A 20,179-nucleotide genomic window follows, 5' to 3' on the forward strand; every position below is an offset into this window, starting at 1 on the left:
CCCTTTGGTCATTCTTCATTTAAGACTAATTTTAGGGTCGATGTGCCAGTAGGTTATTGGTACAACTTTGTTCGAATAGATTTAAAGAGGTTTTATAGCTGGAGATAGAGCAGTTTGTGGTTGAGTTGAAGCTATATGGATCAAACTTTCGTGAAGTTACTGTTTTCGCGGTCGATCAATTTCTTTCCATCTTATGTCTTCTTTATGCACTTAAGCACTTAAAGTGGTCACATTCTAGGGGTTAAACAAACATTTATAATTGCTACCATGAAAGTATGATATTAGATCTAGAACATCCTCCTGAAATCACATTATCACTTAAAAAAAGGGCACTGGAAAACGTTTTGATTTATCGTCGACATTACCCATTAACACAGCCTCAACACATTAAATAAACCAGCATCACGATCGTATTTTCCGTCTCGCAATACCACCGTAGTTGTTCCTCGTCGATTTACCTTTTAAGGGCTGCATGTTGACAGCCACATTGACACTAATAACAGGTCGTATTATCTCGAATCTCGGCGTTTCCTTGAACACATGGCGGGAGTCAAGAGGTGTGTTGATACTATCTTAGATAAGTCCACGAGGTCTCAAGATGTTGGATCATGTTTCCAGATTGTTGCGTTTTGTGGGGACGTTTGGGTTTTTGGGGGACTGTGTAAAAAGTTTTAAAGAGAAGATACAAATGGAACTTTGATAAAGGGTTCATAAAGTGAAAAATAGCGTGATTGATGAAGATACTACTGTTTTGGATTAGGATTTGAAATTAAACACCATTCTTATGTTTGGCTACATTTTGAAGCAACAAAAGTCTAACAGCAATTCGTCCTTGGGTCTAGTCACAATATAATTAAGTTATGAGCCCTCCCGAGGTATGTAAATCAATTTTAGCCTAAACCAATCAGTTAACTAATAAATGCAGTAATTTACTCGAACCTGTTCCAATTAATACGAATAACGATAAACTTCTTGTAGTCAAAGTACCAATTAGGTACAAGAGCTAAATTAATTTTGTACCGAGACCTGCGGAGGCTGAAGTGTTTTCCTTATTAAACATGGAACTCTTGACGGTTGGAGACAGGTGAGCGATTAAATGGAAAGCTGACAGTACAAGTTTGCCCCAATAATGTCCACAGGATGTTTCGTGTAACTTGAATCAAATAGACATTGATAAATGCTAAAAACATCCGTTTGGTACGAGTATAATTGGTGCTATTATTTATTAAAATTGTTTTTAATAGACTTTTAATAATTTTAAATCGAGTTTATAAATAGCCATCTCTGAACCAATGGTTCAGTGGTTTATAATATTAGAAGAAAATAAGTCTACCACACACAACAGACTTTTATTTTAAGCCTCTCGCATGTCGCATGGCATCTCGCAGACAACCCTTTATGAGGACACTTGTCTACGCCTAATAACGACTCGTGTAGTGTGTAATGTTGTAGGGCCATGCAAAACATGTGCCCTACATACTGGAGCCACAGGTTGTGTAGAAACAGTTGTCTGTCTGTCTGTCAAGGACGCTAGGTTGGGTTGGCTACAATAGTAACCCAAATATTCATTTCTTTGTTTGTTATACGTGATGCAACGCTAGTGTAGTAGCTGTGTCCCGAAGTGAGGACAAAAAATGCTAGTGGTGTTTTTTGTGGTACGGTAGGAATAGTAGACCCGAGAGTAAAATAGTGGTTCCAAAAGCTATAGGTATATGTATACACACGACAGTTTCAGTATAGTAAAGTCAGGGTTTAAAATATAAATAAAGGATGAAGAACAGGAAACCGGTATCCAACAAGATGTAGATAGGATTAGTGACACTGTGACTGTAGAAAGGGCAAACATGTACAATTTTTAAATCTTACTTTGACGTCATCTTTTCTGAGAAACGGTCAGGAGGCAATAGCTTTACTCAGTGCAAACAGACAAACAATTACATTATGTTTATGTATGACCAAACTTCTTGAAACACAATGAAAGTCGACAGATCTTAACCACTTATCTATATTTCAAACTATGTTATTGTAAATTGTTGATTCATCTCTCTACCGTTTTCATTTTCCGTTAACTCTGATCGGTATCCATCTTGGTAAGGAATTTTGCGATAAGTAATATTCAATCGATGGTTTACTTTGATACTATTGTTGTTTCAACTTCAGATAACTTGACAGCGCCTCGTGAATAATGTGGCGGGTTGGCAAACAAGTCTTTATAATTAGTTGAATCAATTTGTTTAGCAATGTGGTTAGTGGGGCCTAATTAGTTCTGACGATAAAAGGTTTCATAGGTCAGGTCAATTAAACTGGCTCCATCGTTTTACTGAGCGATTCTGGAAGGTAAATTAATGCTGAACCTACTTGTGTCAACAAGGTTTGTTTACCTGCCACTAAAATGCCTACATACTGCTCATAATAAGCTCCTTTTCATCACGTGTTATAGATTTGTTTAACATCATTTATACAGTGTTGATTGAGGTTTTTATCTCAAAATGATCACAAAGAAAAGCTTCATAGTTTGTAGTCAATCAAAATTCTTGAACTTCATATCTTACCGTTGCGAGATTCAAGTATTTGCAAACGCTCTTATAAATTCCAATAGCCGATCAATGATGGCGATTAAACAAAATCTAAATTCCACAATTTCTTAGCACGATCGAATTAATTTGTACTATGCGGGTTATTAAGTTACTTGCTTTATTAATTAGTGCAGCTGCGTCGTTCTATGGTGGGCCGATTGCGGCTCTTTGCGACAATTATCGTAGATAAATTGTCCAAGTTAACTTGTATTTTCTGTGGTTTTATAAACTTGGGTGTGGAGGAATGCTGGTGTTGACAGTATTCGCGCAATTAGAGTGACTTAAGGCGTGTTCAGTGCTTATTTCATACAGGCAAAAAAAGAAAGATACCACTAGTGTTGGTCGTATTTTTAGATCGAAAATGTCCTTACGTCTGCGAATGCCGGTTTAAAATGAGCGATTAAGAAAGTTACTTCTAGTCAATTAAACCCATGTTATCTAACATAACAGAACAGTTTAATATGCAATACCATAGAGCTATTAAAAACGAATATCAAGTTAACGCCCTTTCGATATTTTTATGGACATTTTTATGTACTTTCTTTCCATCACGTTGAATAGAAAACTGCATAAAGCACCTTAAGGTTTATGAATGGACATGAAATTGATGAAGTTCTCCATTACATCAATACTTATTGTTGTTAACCGAAGAAAGTGAGATGTTGAGAACCAATGGTTTGTGTAGATGTGGCGCTAAATGTCACAGGTTATGTAACCAAAACAACTTTGTGGCTATAAGATGAGCAGTTGTTAGATCGGGGAGGTATTTTGCAGTGATTGTAAAATTGTATCACTTATTTTGGATCGGACAGGAATGTGTGTGATTTCGTCTCTAGATTTGCTTTTTGGGCTTTTATCACACAACTATTTATTTCCTTAATATTTCGTTAATACATTTAACTAACGAGAATTTTACATGGCAAAAATACTTATGGTGGTGTAGTTAGTTATTCATTACTAGCCAAAAAATCTCGATAGGACATTCTGGGATTTTCAACTTACCAAATAGGTAGATGATGAGATAAAAAAGATAAAATCTTAGTAAATTAATTTAAATTATAATTTGATTAAATTAGATTCGTCTTATTACCTATTGTTTAATTGTGTCTGCCGCCATTATTGGCGCCCAACCCAATCGATCTATTCATTGAGTCGTAATTAGAGCAGTTCCCAGGACTATCGGCGGACATATCACGATCTTTGCTGGTGTTAACTGGTTAACTAGGCGTTGTACTCGAGTTCGCGTGGGATTTGAATTCACTTTTACTTTTCTGGTTGTTTCCTTCAATGAAATAGTATTTGGAATGTTCTGGAGATTGTGTTGTGGTACTGTATGAGTAATACCTTAACGTCAAACTTACATAGAATACATAGGTTGTAGATATAAAAGTTGTTAATCTACTAATACTTTATCTGTTTGACCTACCTTTTCTATTACACCTTCTTCTGTCGCATTTATAATACCAGAATTTCGGTTGTTATTGGTCCCTTTGTTCTATAAAAAGGGTCGATGATCAATAGTCGATAATTTACTAGTTTATTAACAAGCAAATTGTTGTTTTGTGAAATGAAGCGTCCACTCGTTATTATAATTTCCAACATAAGTTATTGATAGTCATAGAGAAATTCCATTAAAAGTTTATTTACAACGAGCTATATTCGATGACTGACGACACAGCTAATAACGCGTCACCTTAACTAACTATAGAAAGTAGGGAGCCTTTACTAACGAGCATAGAAGTCATCTCTAATCCATTGCTGCTTCTGAACTGATTATAAACATCTTCTCTCTTTGTTCTACAGTAATGTATGTTAAACAAGTCGTTAGTTTTGATTAGTGTCTCTGTGTTTAATGCTGGTATTCTCGTAGTACGTCTTAGCTTAGAATAACCTTAAGGCAAAATTAATAAAACACTTAAAAGGGATGTCCTGAAATACTCTAGCATCTGGCAAGACGCCAGAGCGTCGGTCATCTCTTATATTAGAGTGAAAACGGTGGTAAATTTAACACCTTATGGCATGTTTTATGCAGTTTATATGCAGCTTGCATAGTACCATCTTTTTCGTGAAAAATTATGTAACATGAGGAAATTTGTGTTTCATCTCTTTGATCTTGGTTAAGAGTTATTTTAATGACTTGCTTGTTAAGCGTATAATTTGGACACATGTTTTGGTTTTGCGTCAAATTATTCATCTGTCTAATACTTATTGTTTTCCTTTTTCAGATACCTACAACCAGTCCTGTACAATGTAATACCGACTGACGTGCTTAGGTATGTAAGTATAAGTTAGGTTATTACTTTCATACATGATATGTGTATTAAGTTGCAATTTTTCGTCTACTACGATCCTTATAAATATAGGTAGGATCTCACATATTTCTTTTGTTTCTTCCATGGCCTTATCCAGCGCGTACGTCGGCATTGGCAATTGAATTCATATCGTCTAATTAATATTAATACTATAGGTAGGAACTTAGGTAGGTTTTACGTCCCAATTTCCCCCATTTTCAGTCAACTGTCAGCCCTATAATGGAACAATGAAGTCATCTAAGGCCAAGAGGCCATGGTTCAGTGGGCTCTCGGTCGGGGTCCGATTGGGCCTCATTTTACGCTCGGTTCAGCTCGACTCAACGTTACCTCAGATACACTTTCGTATTATTATCGCGATTACACTGTTAAATGACTGGCTGCAGTGGGAATGTATTTTAATGCCAAGATTGTTTGTTTAATCTGTGGTAGGTGGCAGTGGTCAGGATTTTAAATGCTTTTTAGAAGCTTTTAGTCCAGTCATTTGGTAGATAAAAAGGGGGTTACCTGGAAAGTTTTCCGGGAGTTTTGAAAATTGGTAAATTTATAGATTTGGATATGCTCTTTTCGAATTTCAACTTTGCCACCTCGAACACCCGCCGCTCGCGCCGCCATATTGAAAAAATGGCGCCTAAAAACGGTTTTTTATTAATATCTCCGTTCGACGCATTTTACGAAAAAATATTTATCTACAAAATTAAACTAGAAAAAATTTCCTACAATTTATGTATTGATAACTTTTTCATAAAATCAATAGTTTTTGGCGTACGAGGCCGCAAAGTATTATTAGTCCAGTCAAATTAGGATTTCACCTCGGAATGAGATACCCAGCTGTAATTTTGTATATACTTGTATAATGACTGCCTGAAACTTTTCAAAACCTACATATGGTAGGGTGTAAGCAACTATTAAATTTTAAGGTCCAAAGGTCCCAAACATCGTTTTTTTACTTTTTTTGGAAATATCTCATTTCCTATGGGATTTTGGTATTTGCATTTAATACCAATATTGTAGAATACAAAATTCTCTACAACTTTTGTCTAAACTTTTTTTTATACCGTGTACCGTTTCCGAGATAGAGGGCGGAGACTGCACCTCTACAAAAATTTTTTTTTCGTCTAACCTATCCGTGATGGTTGTCTATGGATAGGCCATTAAAATACGTCATGGTTCCTAAAACCATTTTTCGTCAAAATCAATTGTTTGAAAGATAGACACTTCCAAAGTGGAAAAATGAGGTCTATCGAATGTGTCCTGCCCTCTAACTTTTAAAATAAGTGAGTAAGAAAACTAAAAAAAATATATGCTGTAGATTTTAATGGAAACTTTCAAAGAAAATTGGTTTGAACGAGATATCGTAATTAGTTTTTAAGAATTGATACATTTAAAAAAAACACATTGTTTGTACACGTGGTGGTGCAGATGAATAATACTTTGCGGCGCTCGTACGCCAAAAACTATTGATTTTATGAAAAAGTTATCAATACATAAATTGTACGAAATTTTTTCTAGTTTAATTTTGTAGATAAATATTTTTTCGTAAAATGCGTCGGAACGGAGATATTAATAAAAAACCGTTTACAAACAATGTGTGTTGTACAAACAGGGAAGTTTCGGTAGGTTCCTGTTTCTGATGTTATATGTGTTATGTTATATGTTCCACCGTGTCCTCCGGGCGGTCTTCGCAGTGATGACACCCGGGCGTTTCCTCCCGCCCAATCAAAAACAGGATCCTACCGAAACTCCTGTGTCCGGTAAGCACCTGCGTCAGGCGGTAGGTAAGTCCCCTGTTTGAGGACACTACTCAAACAGGGGACTTACCGCTGCAATGACAGCGAACCCAGCAATCGGTTGCGACAATCGTTGCTGCACAACACACATTGTTTGTACACGTGGTGGTGCAGATGAATAATAATTTGCGGCCCTCGTACGCCAAAAACTATTGATTTTATAAAAAAGTTGTTAATACATAAATTGTAGGATTTTTTTTCTACTTTAATTTTGTACTTAAAATTTTTTTCGTAAAATGCGTCGGAACGGAGATATTCACAAAAAACCGTTTTTGGGTGCCATTTTTTCAATATGGCGGCGCGAGCGGCGGTTGTACGAGGTGGCAAAGTTGAAATTCGAAAAGAGCATACCCAAATCTATAAATTTACCAATTTTCAAAACTCCCGGAAAACTTTCCAGGTAAAACTACCAAATGACTGGACTATTTATGTTCGAATGGAATTTGAATGGACTTACTTGCTTGATATTCTTTTTTTTAGAGTCGATATCTATTGCTTATTTAAGGAAGTTTTAATGTTTATTGTTGTGCTTAATATGTTAAGAGTCTACTAAGTCAGCAATTTAGACGGATTGTAGATAGTAAAATTGATTTAAGGAGTGATTATTTTTGAATGGTACTTTACCTACATTTTAACTCAATTTGAAGTTCAAAGCTTTAATAGAGAACTTTTGATGGTTACCGACATAGGAAAGCTTTTAAAGTTTTGTTTATGTGTGCTAAAACTGCCAGTTAGTAGTTTAATGAGGACAAAAATAAGAACTTCGGAGAAAATCTTGAAAATGTCAACGAGTGGTTTAAAATTGGTTTCATTTAAACTTAGCAACATTCGTCAAGCTAACAGCTACCATAAAATTCTACAATCCATTAAATTGAAATAGTAATGACTTAGTGAGAAAATATCAGAAATCACTTTTGCTTCCGCATTTTTAGAAGGTACCTCTTTTATAAGAATGATAATAATAATTCATAATTTATTGAATATTTTTTATCTATCTATGCAAAACATGGCGGCGATTAAAAGCCCGCCAATATTTTCAAACGTCAAACGAACGTGCACAGATTATTTATACATGCTGTGTCCATGAGTTAAAGAATTAATGGAAGCGGGCAATCGGTTGCTAGGAGGACAATACCGATGGCCTTGTAAGACGATTTGAGACGGTTCACCGACCGTCGTTCCAAATAAAGATTAAATTCCAGCCGCTTCGCGTAAAGATGGATTAAGTGTAGAATAACTAGTGAGATTAATTCCAGTGACTTTTATTGCATTTTTTTAGTTGTGTAGAGATTACAACCAAATTATTATAAATGTTGTTGGTTCAGCAGTAGACTTTTAAAGTTCTTCTAATGTCAAACGGTCTCGACTTGTAGTCAGCTTACCCCTAATAACATAGTAGGTATCATAACATAGGTGGTGAAAAGTGAATTTCGCACCAAATTGCCTCTTCAGTAGGTAGCTTCAGGCAATAAAAGGTTTTAAGTTATGTATACTTTATTGAAAGTACTCCGGTAGATGATCTAGTGTCTTACTTTTATAGTAAGTACTTGTAAAAATACTATAAAGTTTACGCAAGAACGCCCTAATTTGGTAGAAGTATCTACTCAAAATGTGCTTGTAAAACTAAGGCGGGCCTCAAAGGACGTTTGTTTATCCACTAGTCTATAAAAAGACGTTTAAAACAATGGCTTAGACACACAACTGGAATTATTCTCGGCAGCTGTCGTTCCACTAGAGTAGGTAACTACTTAGATAAGTTTGTTTTTTATTTTAACAACATTTAAATTCATAACGCACCGTGAATTTTTATTTTGGACAGAAGTGTACACAAGGCTGTAAATTAGGTACTTATATTGAGGCCAGAGGCACTTGATAATTTAGTTTGGTAAGACTTAGGCTTTGGTACAGTATTGGACGTATTTTGGCTGATAATGATAGTAGATATGAGAGATAACTGGACATCAAGGTACTCCAAACCAACAAATCGTTATAGAAAGCTGTGATGTGCTATGTAGCTATGCAATTGTGCAGCTGGGCGCAGCTTGAGTGTACAATGTATCGATAGTAGGGTAGCTATCTATAGGACACATCCATAGCACGCATCTTACCATAATTATAAAATATATAGCTTAGCTGAGTCCATTTCCACTAATGCTAAGCTATCTGTACCAATGATTATGATTGGTGGAAACTAAACAGTTCCACAGTAACGTAGCATAGCACATATCTGGTGCACAAAAGCACCCTAACTCTTGATAAAACTATGTAATACCGTGAAAAAAACTCCAATATTCAGCTCTAACTTCAAACATTGTACCTACCTATCACACGTTTATTCTTTGCGAAGCAACCATTGATAGAATGAGAATTTAACTCCACGCGTCCATACAACTTCATACGAGTCAGTCGAGCATACAAAGAGCAATTACATTGCCTACCGGTTATCCAAACCAAGCGATGAATATGGATCGTCCGCTTCCGAAACGTAGGTGTCTGATTATGATGTAACCAGAGCTCAAGATGCCACAGACAATGCCAAGATAGATGTGCCAGTTCTTTTTCTTGTTTTGGTAGGAATGGGGGAAAGAGGCTAATTAATTTTGGAGATGCTTCTTGAACCAGTAAATATTTTTGATAATAAATGTCTTTACAAATTGTAGTTCCCTCCTAAACTCTGTATATAGTGTGTAACAAGTTGTAGTTCGTGTTGTTCTATGTAAACGTTTAATATTTAATGCTAAACCTGGCAGTAAGAGGGTTGCTGGCCAAACGCACATTTTACAACGCAAAAAACCACACACCGTATGCGCTATGTGCTTAAAATATGGTACAAACGCACCTATTCGTATAATAAGCATCTGCGTATTGCAGTAGCAACAACTTCTAATTAACTGCTAGCGTGCTTGCTGTTAGCTATTTAGGAGATAGGCACACGTCAATTACTGCAAGTTGGGTCGTTAATCTAAAATTAAAAGTAGACACTTAATTACAACAGCTCATGCTATGGGAATTCCTCAGTTGCACACTGTAAGTTTTCTTTAAGATGAGATCTTTGACACCACTTAAAAGCCAGGTGTAAAGAATGACAGTTCATTAACCTGTCACCTGTCATCTGTCACCTTCGTGCAAATAAACTAGCGGTTGACATTTACAATTCCAAGATGGCGAACAGCTGATGATTCTGTCATTGTTTACACGGAATTCAGCCTCATTTCTGTTAGACAGGTCCATTACTCAAAAACGACGAAGAATGATGAAGGTTTTTTTAAGTAGGTTATTATTCTGTATTAATAATTTATCATGTATTCGCTTATTATCATTAAACATTTTATGGATGACTTTGTGTAATAATTAATCAGCATCTTTGATCAAAAGAAAAAAAGTGAGTGTTGGAAAGAAATGTCGCGTCTACATACTTTTACCCGAGTTGCATCTTCATGCATCGACAATGTTGAACAACGCATACGTGTGTGTGGGTGAGCCTGTGTTCGACTACAACTGGCCATGCAACTGTCATCTTCAGTAGGCGATGATTGTCATTACAACCTCTTCCGTCGAAAGGTACCATGTAAAAGGTTTTTAGTACACAGTGAATTTATTGTTATTGTATCGGACTATCATCGGGATTTGATGTGTATACAGTTAAAAAGTTGAGAAAGTATAATAAATCGTTTCTCGTCGTTGATCTACAGCTGATGTGTGAAATTGTTTACTGAATTAATGGATAGGTGTCGAGTTGTCGACGTTACGTTTCTTTTTCTCTTTTTTCTTCACACTGGCAGCTTTTTAAAGATGGCTGAAAGTTAACTGTCACTTTGATCGTCTGTGAGTTGATAAAGTAGTTAATGTATAGTCTGTTAGTTTGATTGTGTACTTTATAGGCACTAAATATTAAAATGTAGTACTTTATAAACTCAATTCTAGTTTTTACGTCATTTTGAGTCCAGAATGCTGCATAATGTAAATATTTTGATTCATCTACCATGCCCGGTATATTATTTACGACTTGGCACAAGAAAATATCCGCGAAACATTACGTAATATGAAATAATAGCGTCTAAATTAAATCGTTCCATCATTTCTCTATAACTTGACGTTTGACGTCAAACTTGTGATGGATTCAGGATGATGTTATGTAAACGTTCCAGGTAATGAGATCAAAATGTTGATAGCTTGGTGATGTAAAACGGATGCACACTGCGTCGTTATAATTGATAGATTTTCATATTCATTTCTATTGGGATGGTTCGACTTGAGTGAAACCGGCCTCACTGAAAACCGACGTGAAACAATGCTTGCGTTGTGTTTCGTTGTGTGAGTGAGGTTACTGGTGGCCCAATTCCCCCTTTCCTAATCTTCCCAATCCCCGATTCCTCAACAACCCTTAAATTCCTAACCCCCAAAAGGCCGGCAACGTATGACTACATAGTCATTAATATTTTAATTACACATTAAGTTAGGAATAAAAGAAAAATCTATTAATAGTCATACTGTCACCATTTCCTTGAGAAAGACAGACAAACATAGAATTGAATGTCTCCGTGTAACAGCGATTTATGCCTCATTTGAACTTGTATTTGCTCCCTGGATCGTAACTAATGCGTATTTAATGCTCGTGTTTGGTCCGCATTCCTGGGTAATATTGCAGTCAGCGTCATGGATGGGATCCTTGAGGTTAAGCAAAATTGTGCTTAGTGGTTGGTAACTACTGGATGCTTAAAAAAGTAGTTGCAAAATCGTCTTAAGGGCTGCATTTGACAATTGATAAAACATTTGTTTAACAGTTTTTATTTGCATCATAAATAGTAACTTCTGTAAGATCTAATTTTTGTACCACGTAAAGCTTGGAGCTTGAAACTAATGACTAGATCTAGATCAATGATAATCATCTATTTATAAGTGAAAACACTCTATTTTTAACGTTTTAATTTATCTTTAACTTGTATATTTGTTTGAGTCAAAATTAAGTCATTTTTAATCCCTTCCATCGATCGATCGGTCGTCACCGATCGATCTGATATTAGGTACACACTCTTAATCTTGATGACCATACATACTTATTGAAACCATTTTACATATAACTTGTTTCCATTGATTATTATGTTACATACAATATTATGACTTTCACACCAAACACTATTCCATCTAACTGCCAGATCATGCACAGTTAGTAATTTATTACCAGAAGTTGGAAACGCTAGTTTTGCTTCAGCATCAGCAGTCGTGTTAACAATTAGACGTAACTATGCTGCGCTTGCAGTTTAAATGGACTTCTGAACGACACTGTCAGGTATGTTGTTAGCCAGTTTGTAAAGTGCAGTTCGTTAGTCGGTTTTATCTTGTCGCATAGCTATTAGTTGCGAGAGTGAAACACCTAGGGAACGAGCTGCACCTAACTTATTAGTACCTGCACACTGCATGTTTTATATAATTTCTTGCTTTGCTTTGCTTAACTAAGCTGTAAGGTTGCTGGCTTACAGTGATTTGTTTGGTTGGAATCGTTTCGATATTTCTCTTTAATGTCAAGATAAAGTTAATGAATTGTCAGTTCTTTTGAATCATTGTTGACGGCTGATTAAAAATGCTATTTAAACCTTAGGGTGCAGGTTGCGCAATCAATGTATCAGACAGGACGATTTGCATTTGTATGCTTGTTTATGTGTTGCTTTTCCATTACTTCTATATTTACCCCTTAATATACCTTAACCAACTTGCTATTAACATCTAAAGATAGAAGATAAAACACAAACCCCATAGCTTCACCACAAACAGGTTCACCAAACCCCATTACTATGGTAATGCGTGCTGCACTTTTATTTTCACCAGTAAATATGTTCGCTTCAATGAAACCACTTATTTCGCCGCGTACCAATAAAAAGCTTAGGATTACAACGCGTGTTGTCATACAAGTTCTACCAGCTTCATATTCCAGATAAAAACGGGAGACGGGAAATTATCTAGATATGATCGCAGACGGTGTAAAAAGTCACATAAATCTTTAGTTTTTCTTAGCAGTATCTGATTGAAATTAAAAATAAATTATAGCTTCACACCCGTGATCATACACTAGACTTGTATTATATCCGGTCTCACGAAGATATTAGCAGTAACTAACGAACTTAGTGCCAAAATAAATGCATTTATAGTTTAGCTAGAACGTAACTGTCCTGCCTTTTACGGTACAGAAATAAATTGCAAAGTAGCCGATCTCTCCCCTAGAGAGATCGCATAAACATAACAGACTGAATGTTAATCCCACAAATAAACGTCACCACGGCAAATGAATACTTGAAAATTATCGGCTATTACCACAAATTCAGCATAAAGTGCGTTGAAACGGCTGCTAGCTGGAGCCAGCGCCCGCGTCGCTGTCGGTTGATTAATGAATGGTACATTATGCTAATGCAGCCTAGTTGAGCTGCATTCCAGACAGGACTGGATAAATACACCATCGCAGATGGCCCGCAGACTTTGTTAACAAATCATTTCGATCAGAAGAACCACTTTTCATATAATCCGTTGTGTGGTCCACTCGATCATGTTTCGCAGTAACTGATGAGAGCTATAATTCTTATAAAATCATTGAAAATGAAGCCAGATTTTTAGTATCTAAGTTCAATATATTGGCTCTACTCCACATTATGTTTAAAACAAGATTATGCAATGAGTATGTAACAGGCATGCTTATCAGTAGCGAATACGTTTTCTATGTAAAACTCATAACGGTTGTTAAGCATTTTAATACGTAACAATATTTATTGTTTTAGTTTATGCCTTCTGCACGACTATGTTACCATGCAAGTGAGTGCATCAAAGCAGATAAAAATTAATATTGCAGATTTATTTTTAGAACACCGTGCAAATGCTGGCGATGTCGATGGCTAGCGTGTGTTAATTTATTCTTTTTTTATTACGGTGCGCATAGGCACGCAAGTTGGAGTTCATTCTATACTTGCAAAGAATATTAACGATACATTTTGAAATATTCACAAAGTCAGATATCACTGGACAGAAAATAATAAGGAATTTGATAGATTAATAGATATACATTGTAATATGTATCCGTTTAGTTAGTACTAAACTAAATTTCGAAGAGAAAGCCGCATTGAATGGTTGTCGGAAATCGTTCACATGTACGACTAAAGGTTTTGCTCTACCGCGCTAGATACGCTATAATTCGATCAAGCCTTCGAAGGTTACACAAGGCACGAAGCTTTCGTTACAGTTTCGGTAGTTATTTTAAAGTGGGTGTTGTAAATTAAATAAGAATTTATAGCCCTTATCTCCTTAACACGTTTTGTGCTCTAATAAAAATTGAACATGGAATTGGGAGATGTTACAGATGCGTGAAATCTGGCTGAGTATCAATGATCAAATTTTTTTCTTGTTTTAAACCATACCTTTTTTAAGTGCCTTGCACGAATGGGCCGGCTCCACCGGAGTGATACGGCTTTACAGAAAACCGACGTAAAACTACGCTTGTGTCGTGTTTCGTTGGGTGAATGATTTTACCGGAGTCCCAATTACCCCACTTCCTAATTCTGGATTCCCCAGTAACCCTTAAATTCTTAACCCCCAACTTGTGATGCCACTGGTATTTTGGGTGTCCATGAGCGGTGATTGCTTACCATCAGGTGATGCGTCAGCTAGTTTACCGGCTTATACCATAAAAAAATACCTATCGAATCTATGTATCTTTTGTCATATATTGTGTATTTCTTTCCTTAGCTTTATCAAGAATGAATATTTAATTAGGTAACTACTTACAGACGATTTATGAACAAAGCAAAACTATCATGTTGTTATCTAAATAATTCTTACACCGTGTTAAAACCGTTTCTTATTCAGACTTTCCAGTAGCTACATTGATATTGCCTTCCATTTATTTTGTGTCTGATTCTATTACTGGATTTGTTGGCTTGCATTGAATCGCAAATATTTCCCGCCGTCCATGCGCGACTACAAACAAAATAGACAGGGAAATGCTAATAGGATTTGTGAGCATAGTCACATGAATAATTTGTGTTTTCTGCGAGATTATTAATGAGGGCTTCTTTCAAGAATTGAATGGATATTTCTAGTGTAATTGATGGGCAGATACTGAAGAAATTGTAGTTGAGTTTGTATGTTCACATGTAGCATTACTTTAGTAGCTCCTGGTAGTTTCAATATACTTACAAAGGTAGACGACAATTTAGTAGGCAATACAGAAATGGTTGATTAATGTATAACCAGACACCTTAAATAGTACCACGTCATCTAGGTCAACTAGATAGAAGCTAACTGTAACAAGGAAACTAAAACAAATATCGATCATGCAGATAAGGTGCGGAAGGTAGGCACTGGAGCAGGTACTGGCAATATAATCAAATATTCACTTTCATTCACCCACGCGTATTGTCTTCAACGACTTATTAATGAACTATGATCATTTGTCTCGCAAACACTTTCTCGTTTGCTGTGACTGCCAAATGACCAATTGATTATGGGAAAGCAGTCCTATTAGGAGTCATTATGTTAAGTGTTTTATTAGTTTTGCCCTGATCAATATTGGTTTCAGATGAGTTATTTTGATGTTACTTGCTTATTATTGCTTCGTTGGCTGGGTGGTCGCAAGTGCGATTGCCGGGCAAGAGGAATCGAGCTCGAGTTGGGTGTACATTGTACAGTGGCATTACGTGCCGTAATGTGCATCTCTGCCTACCCCTTAGGGGATACAAGGCTTGACGTGCCTTTTTTTGCTTATTATTTGTTCATCGTTCATCGGTTTGGTTTCGTTACCCAGATTTCGAGCTCATACAGAAAATTTCTCGTTAGTTTATCGCCCTGTTTTTAATATTAATGCCTATTCTTGATGCTTGGATAAAAGTATATTTTCTCTTTTAAGTGAGGATAGTAAAATCTCCAATGAGCAGGTTGAAGGCAATCATTCTAAAAATGAGTTACGAGTGTGTACTTTATGGCAGCGGTTCGTTTATGCTCTAAGACGAAAGGGAGAGTAATGGGTACTATTTAAACTAGATTTGCAATTTAAACTGTAGTAATGGTAGTCGTGTATGTACTCGCATTTTGAGGTATTCGTAATATAGGTTTAGAAATTAGGTTACAGAACTTGTTTATTTAAAAGCTTTTCTAAATTATTTTTTTAAGGACCATAATCCACTAGTTACTATATTATTGACATCTGGGCTTAAAACTATCGTTATCGTTACACTAGAAGTATCTACATGAGTGATACCTGATAAATGAAAAAGGTGACTATTAAATGGATGCAGTACAATTGTCGAAGGATCTTTAGATATGCCATGACTTTTAGAAGATAAAATCTTTTCCATTACCATAGGTACAGGTGCCATCTGTTTGATCAACCTCCGTTTCGCAACAGAGATTGATTGTAGATCTTCAAATAACATCAGTAGGAGTATGAATAGGCTTCGGATCATCAATAGTTTAGCCTACATTAGAACTTGCTCAATGCCTTAGTATTGTGGGTCAAGAAGAAAATGACAAATCGATTGAAGAGGAAGGTTTGAAGAAAATCCTGATGTGGACTATGTGACTGATGGGATTGTGAGTGTGTGACTAAGTTAGATACGACACTTGTATTCTTATTTTGTAAGCTTCCAAGTTGAGGGTGCTTTTCCACCGAAGATGTGCTATGCTACATTGCTATGGATGCGTTTGGCTTCCATTAATCTTAGGCAGTTGTCCCACCAACGGCGAGTGAACGACTAACTATCGGCTATTTTCTCGCTCAAGAAACGTACAATAGATATACTTTCCGTGTAAACAAAAGAGATGCATATACAAATAGTTGATCGCTGACTGTTCACACTGCCGCTGCCGGCGAGTGCTCGCTTCACTAGTTTGTTTTGTTTTGTTTCGTTTCACTAGTTCTAGCTCTACTCGTTACTCGTTCATCGTTGCCGGTGGGACAACTGCCTTATTCATTGGTATACATAGCTTAGCACTGGAGTAAACGGACTCAGCTAAGCTATGTTTTTTATATAGAAAGATGCGTGCTATGGATGTGTGCTACAGATGGTTTCCCTGTTATCGATACATCGCATATTCGAGCTGCACATCTTCCTCGCACAGCTACTTTGCAGCGGCACATCTTCGTAGCACAGCTACATAGCTTAGTATCAGTGGAAACGGTCACATAGTTTCACAGCTTAGCTATTACATCTTCGTAGTATTGCTAAATAGCACATATCTGGTAGAAAAAGCACCGTGAAAGTTAGATAAAACACTTGTATACTTATTTTTTGAGCTTCGATGTTAGGAATAAAAGAACAGACTTGGATGATAAATGCTATGCCAGTTTGGGTTAGTTCCAACGTTTGATTTATACGACCGATCAATAAAGGACTTATCAAGACAATTTATTGTATATTCTACCTCTATTACTGACACAATGGTCAATCAACAGAGCACTTTCATCACCAAACTCCTTGCGTAGGAGTTACTCAAGGTTCCATTAAAGGCGTTCCAATCCTCAAATGCGAGGGGTTGCTCCCATAAATATCACTTTCGATTTCATTTCGATCTACAACTCGCTCCATGCTATTGTTTAGGTGACAGTTATTGGTAGTAAATAAGTTAATGATAGCTGGAGTAGGGATTAAGAGCAGTTGTGCAATTGTTGGAGTAAATTGTGACAGAGGAGATGGATTGTTCGGTGTGGTATGGCGTTAAAAAGGAATAATATCGTTCTATCACGATACTTCTTGGTATGCTCATCAGCACAAGATGATAAACGTTTATTTTTATTTGCAAACCATATCTTTATACCTTTTCCATGATCTATTACTCAATTTTCGCCAATGGTACTAATGTCTGGTCTAAGTTACTACTGATTTGAAATTGAAAACGTCAATAATTACCTTTGACCCGCTTGTTGGAGCCCGTGGTCAGGAGTAAATATATACAATTATGGAAGTTAAAAGTTACTAAAGAATGCACAAGAACCTGAAATGGCTACAGTGTAACCTAATGTTCATATCCTGGTGACTTAAATTTCTATACCTCCTGGCAGACATTCACTGGCCAAAAGCACACAGAGAGATCCGAATAAACATCATAATAAATATCAAACTTCATAATATTTTATCTCATATTTATTGTTCCCTTTGGCGATCCAATCCGTGCAAATAACTTTAGGCCTTTACCTCAATCCAGACATACGAGAAAGCGATTGTGTTAGGGCGTGAGCAGATGTCGTTTTTAGCATTGTCACGCCATTTTGTAGCTGTCGTCGACATGTTGCAGTTTCTCTATGATTTAGCATATCAGACAGGTTTGTATTGTCTTGTAAGTACTTAAGAATGACTGCTTGCTTGCTTGCGTAATAATTCTATTGGGGAACTGAGAAATAATGAAATTGTGAACGATGATTTTGGGTTGGATTCTTAAAGGTAGGAAATGTGTTGCATTCTCGGTCCTAAAATTGATTATGGATGAGATTAATCACAACACTGATGAAACATGGATGTATTATATCAATTATGAGATAGTTTTTGTAGTAAAGGCATCATGATATAATGCAATACCAATAAAACTTTCAAAGACCATTAAAGAGGCAGTAAAAACATTCATCAAAATTTCTATATCAATTGGTTGCGATCTGCGTTTTGCTTAAAACGCATTTGTCTTTCCACTAATAAGATAACGAAATCTTATATAACTTCATGAGCTGATGTAAGTCATCTTATCGATAAAGTAAAATATTACATCAAATCTATGCTTACGTGCATAGTTATTACATTAAGGTAACCATTGTTTAGCTTTAGTAATTTATTTTAAGCTATTAATTTGTTTCTTGACAGGTTTGATTGCCTAGTCGGTCTGGTGGTCATAATCGGGACTGTATACGAGGTCTTGTATAGCATTAGCGATATTTATATTTTGAAATTCTAATTTAAAGCATGGTTAGCTTCACACCTAATTTCTAACACAAGATACTAAATTATCCTTTATGTTCAGGGGGTATTTTGAATTTTTATGCTCTCCAAGCATAAATGATTTCAACGATAGTCTATGAGAGAGAAAGTATGAAAAAATATGCTGTTCAATCGTGTCGTCTGATCGTCGAATGTGTTTGCCGCCTAAGGTGGATCACGACTAAGCTGATGTGTGCCTTTCTCGCTAAATTGCGATTTGTACACAGTTATGATACTTATCTTAACGTTTAAGGGATAAACGGTTGTCTGTTTTAGGTGATTTAGGCTTTCTTCTAGTAAATTTTCTAATCATGTCTCTGTTTCTATGCTAGTTAATGGCGTGACGTGTGTTCTTGACTCGTTCATTTTACATATTACGATAAAATTGTTAGAGATTGTATATTTGTTGTAGGTAGTAGTAGGTACCTAATGTAATTAATTTGCTTTGTCCTATGTCGTGGTAGCGAATTTTTATTATTGCGAGATCAAATAACTACTAACTCTTCTGAGATTCTCTCGTTTAGCAGCTTTCCACCTCTGCAATTATAGCTTTCCATATATTATAGTATCGATCAATTCAGTCCAATCAACTTGGCCAACGACGTACAGCCATAGGTCTTAACAATTTATGTTTATAGAGTTTTCTCAAACAATCAGAGATGTCCCATTGATCGAACTTTCATTTTGTTAGTTGGGCCAAGTACATTTTAATGCGGAGAAAAGGCCATATTGTAATGATAATTGGTGCTGTGTATAAATATTAATGCCATGGAGTTGCGCCGGCGCAGGATCGTGACATTTCAACCCGGCACCTGCGCTCAAATGTCATACATGACAGATGTCGATGAAAGTTAGAACCGACCAGACGTGGATAATGGGACAACGTTATGGGGTTAAAAAATGTTATTCGCAAGATTAATTACAGCTGTCGGATAATTGCATCCTCTTGTACAGTTTATCTAGTTTTTTTTTTCCAGTAATTTGTGTTGCAGATACTTCTGGTATTTAGCGTAGAAAATTTCCTTCCATTAGTAGTGTTACCCAAGTACCAGCTGCAAGTGACTAATGTTATTAAAAGTCACATTGCGTTTATCAAAATCATTCGTGTTACAATGTTTAAGTTTAACTAAAACATTCATTGTGTCAATGAGGCGATGAGAGCATACAATCAATATTTAATACTTTGTTTAATGCTCTGCAATTATCATCGGCACTTGTACGATAACGCCTTAGGGCCGCCATGAAGTACAAAATAAAAACTTTCGCTAATATTACCACGATATCAAGATGATCTACAATTATTACTTATATAAGCAAGAAGAAACAATCTATCAGATAAAATTATTATAGTTATTGATAGATAATGTGCTTAGATTTACAATGAGTGGTTTGGACAAATCGATTGCTCGGTAAATGTGTGTATCACGTGTAATGGCTGTTTGTATCGTTCATTTCAAATTGCTACTGGCTATGTTTGGTTTTATTTGCTAGTCATGATGAAAGTGGAATGTTTTGCCTGGAGCTTGACGGAAATATCCTGTTTGTCAGTCATGAGGTCGTGA

General features: G+C 36.2%; 1 protein-coding gene across 4 annotated transcripts in view; it reads left to right on the top strand.

The window, feature by feature from the left end:
- The window catches only part of LOC118278077 (klarsicht protein), a 309,718-nt gene that overhangs the window by 18,573 nt on the left and 270,966 nt on the right, over positions 1–20,179 (top strand). For all 4 annotated transcript variants that reach the window (XM_035597141.2, XM_035597144.2, XM_035597139.2 and 1 more), the window contains exon 2: positions 4,802–4,849. The gene's annotated coding sequence lies outside the window, so the exon portion shown is untranslated. The remainder of the gene's footprint in view (positions 1–4,801; positions 4,850–20,179) is intronic.

The sequence above is a fragment of the Spodoptera frugiperda genome, chromosome 18, assembly GCF_023101765.2.
Source record: "Spodoptera frugiperda isolate SF20-4 chromosome 18, AGI-APGP_CSIRO_Sfru_2.0, whole genome shotgun sequence".
Taxonomy (NCBI): Eukaryota; Metazoa; Arthropoda; class Insecta; order Lepidoptera; family Noctuidae; genus Spodoptera; species Spodoptera frugiperda.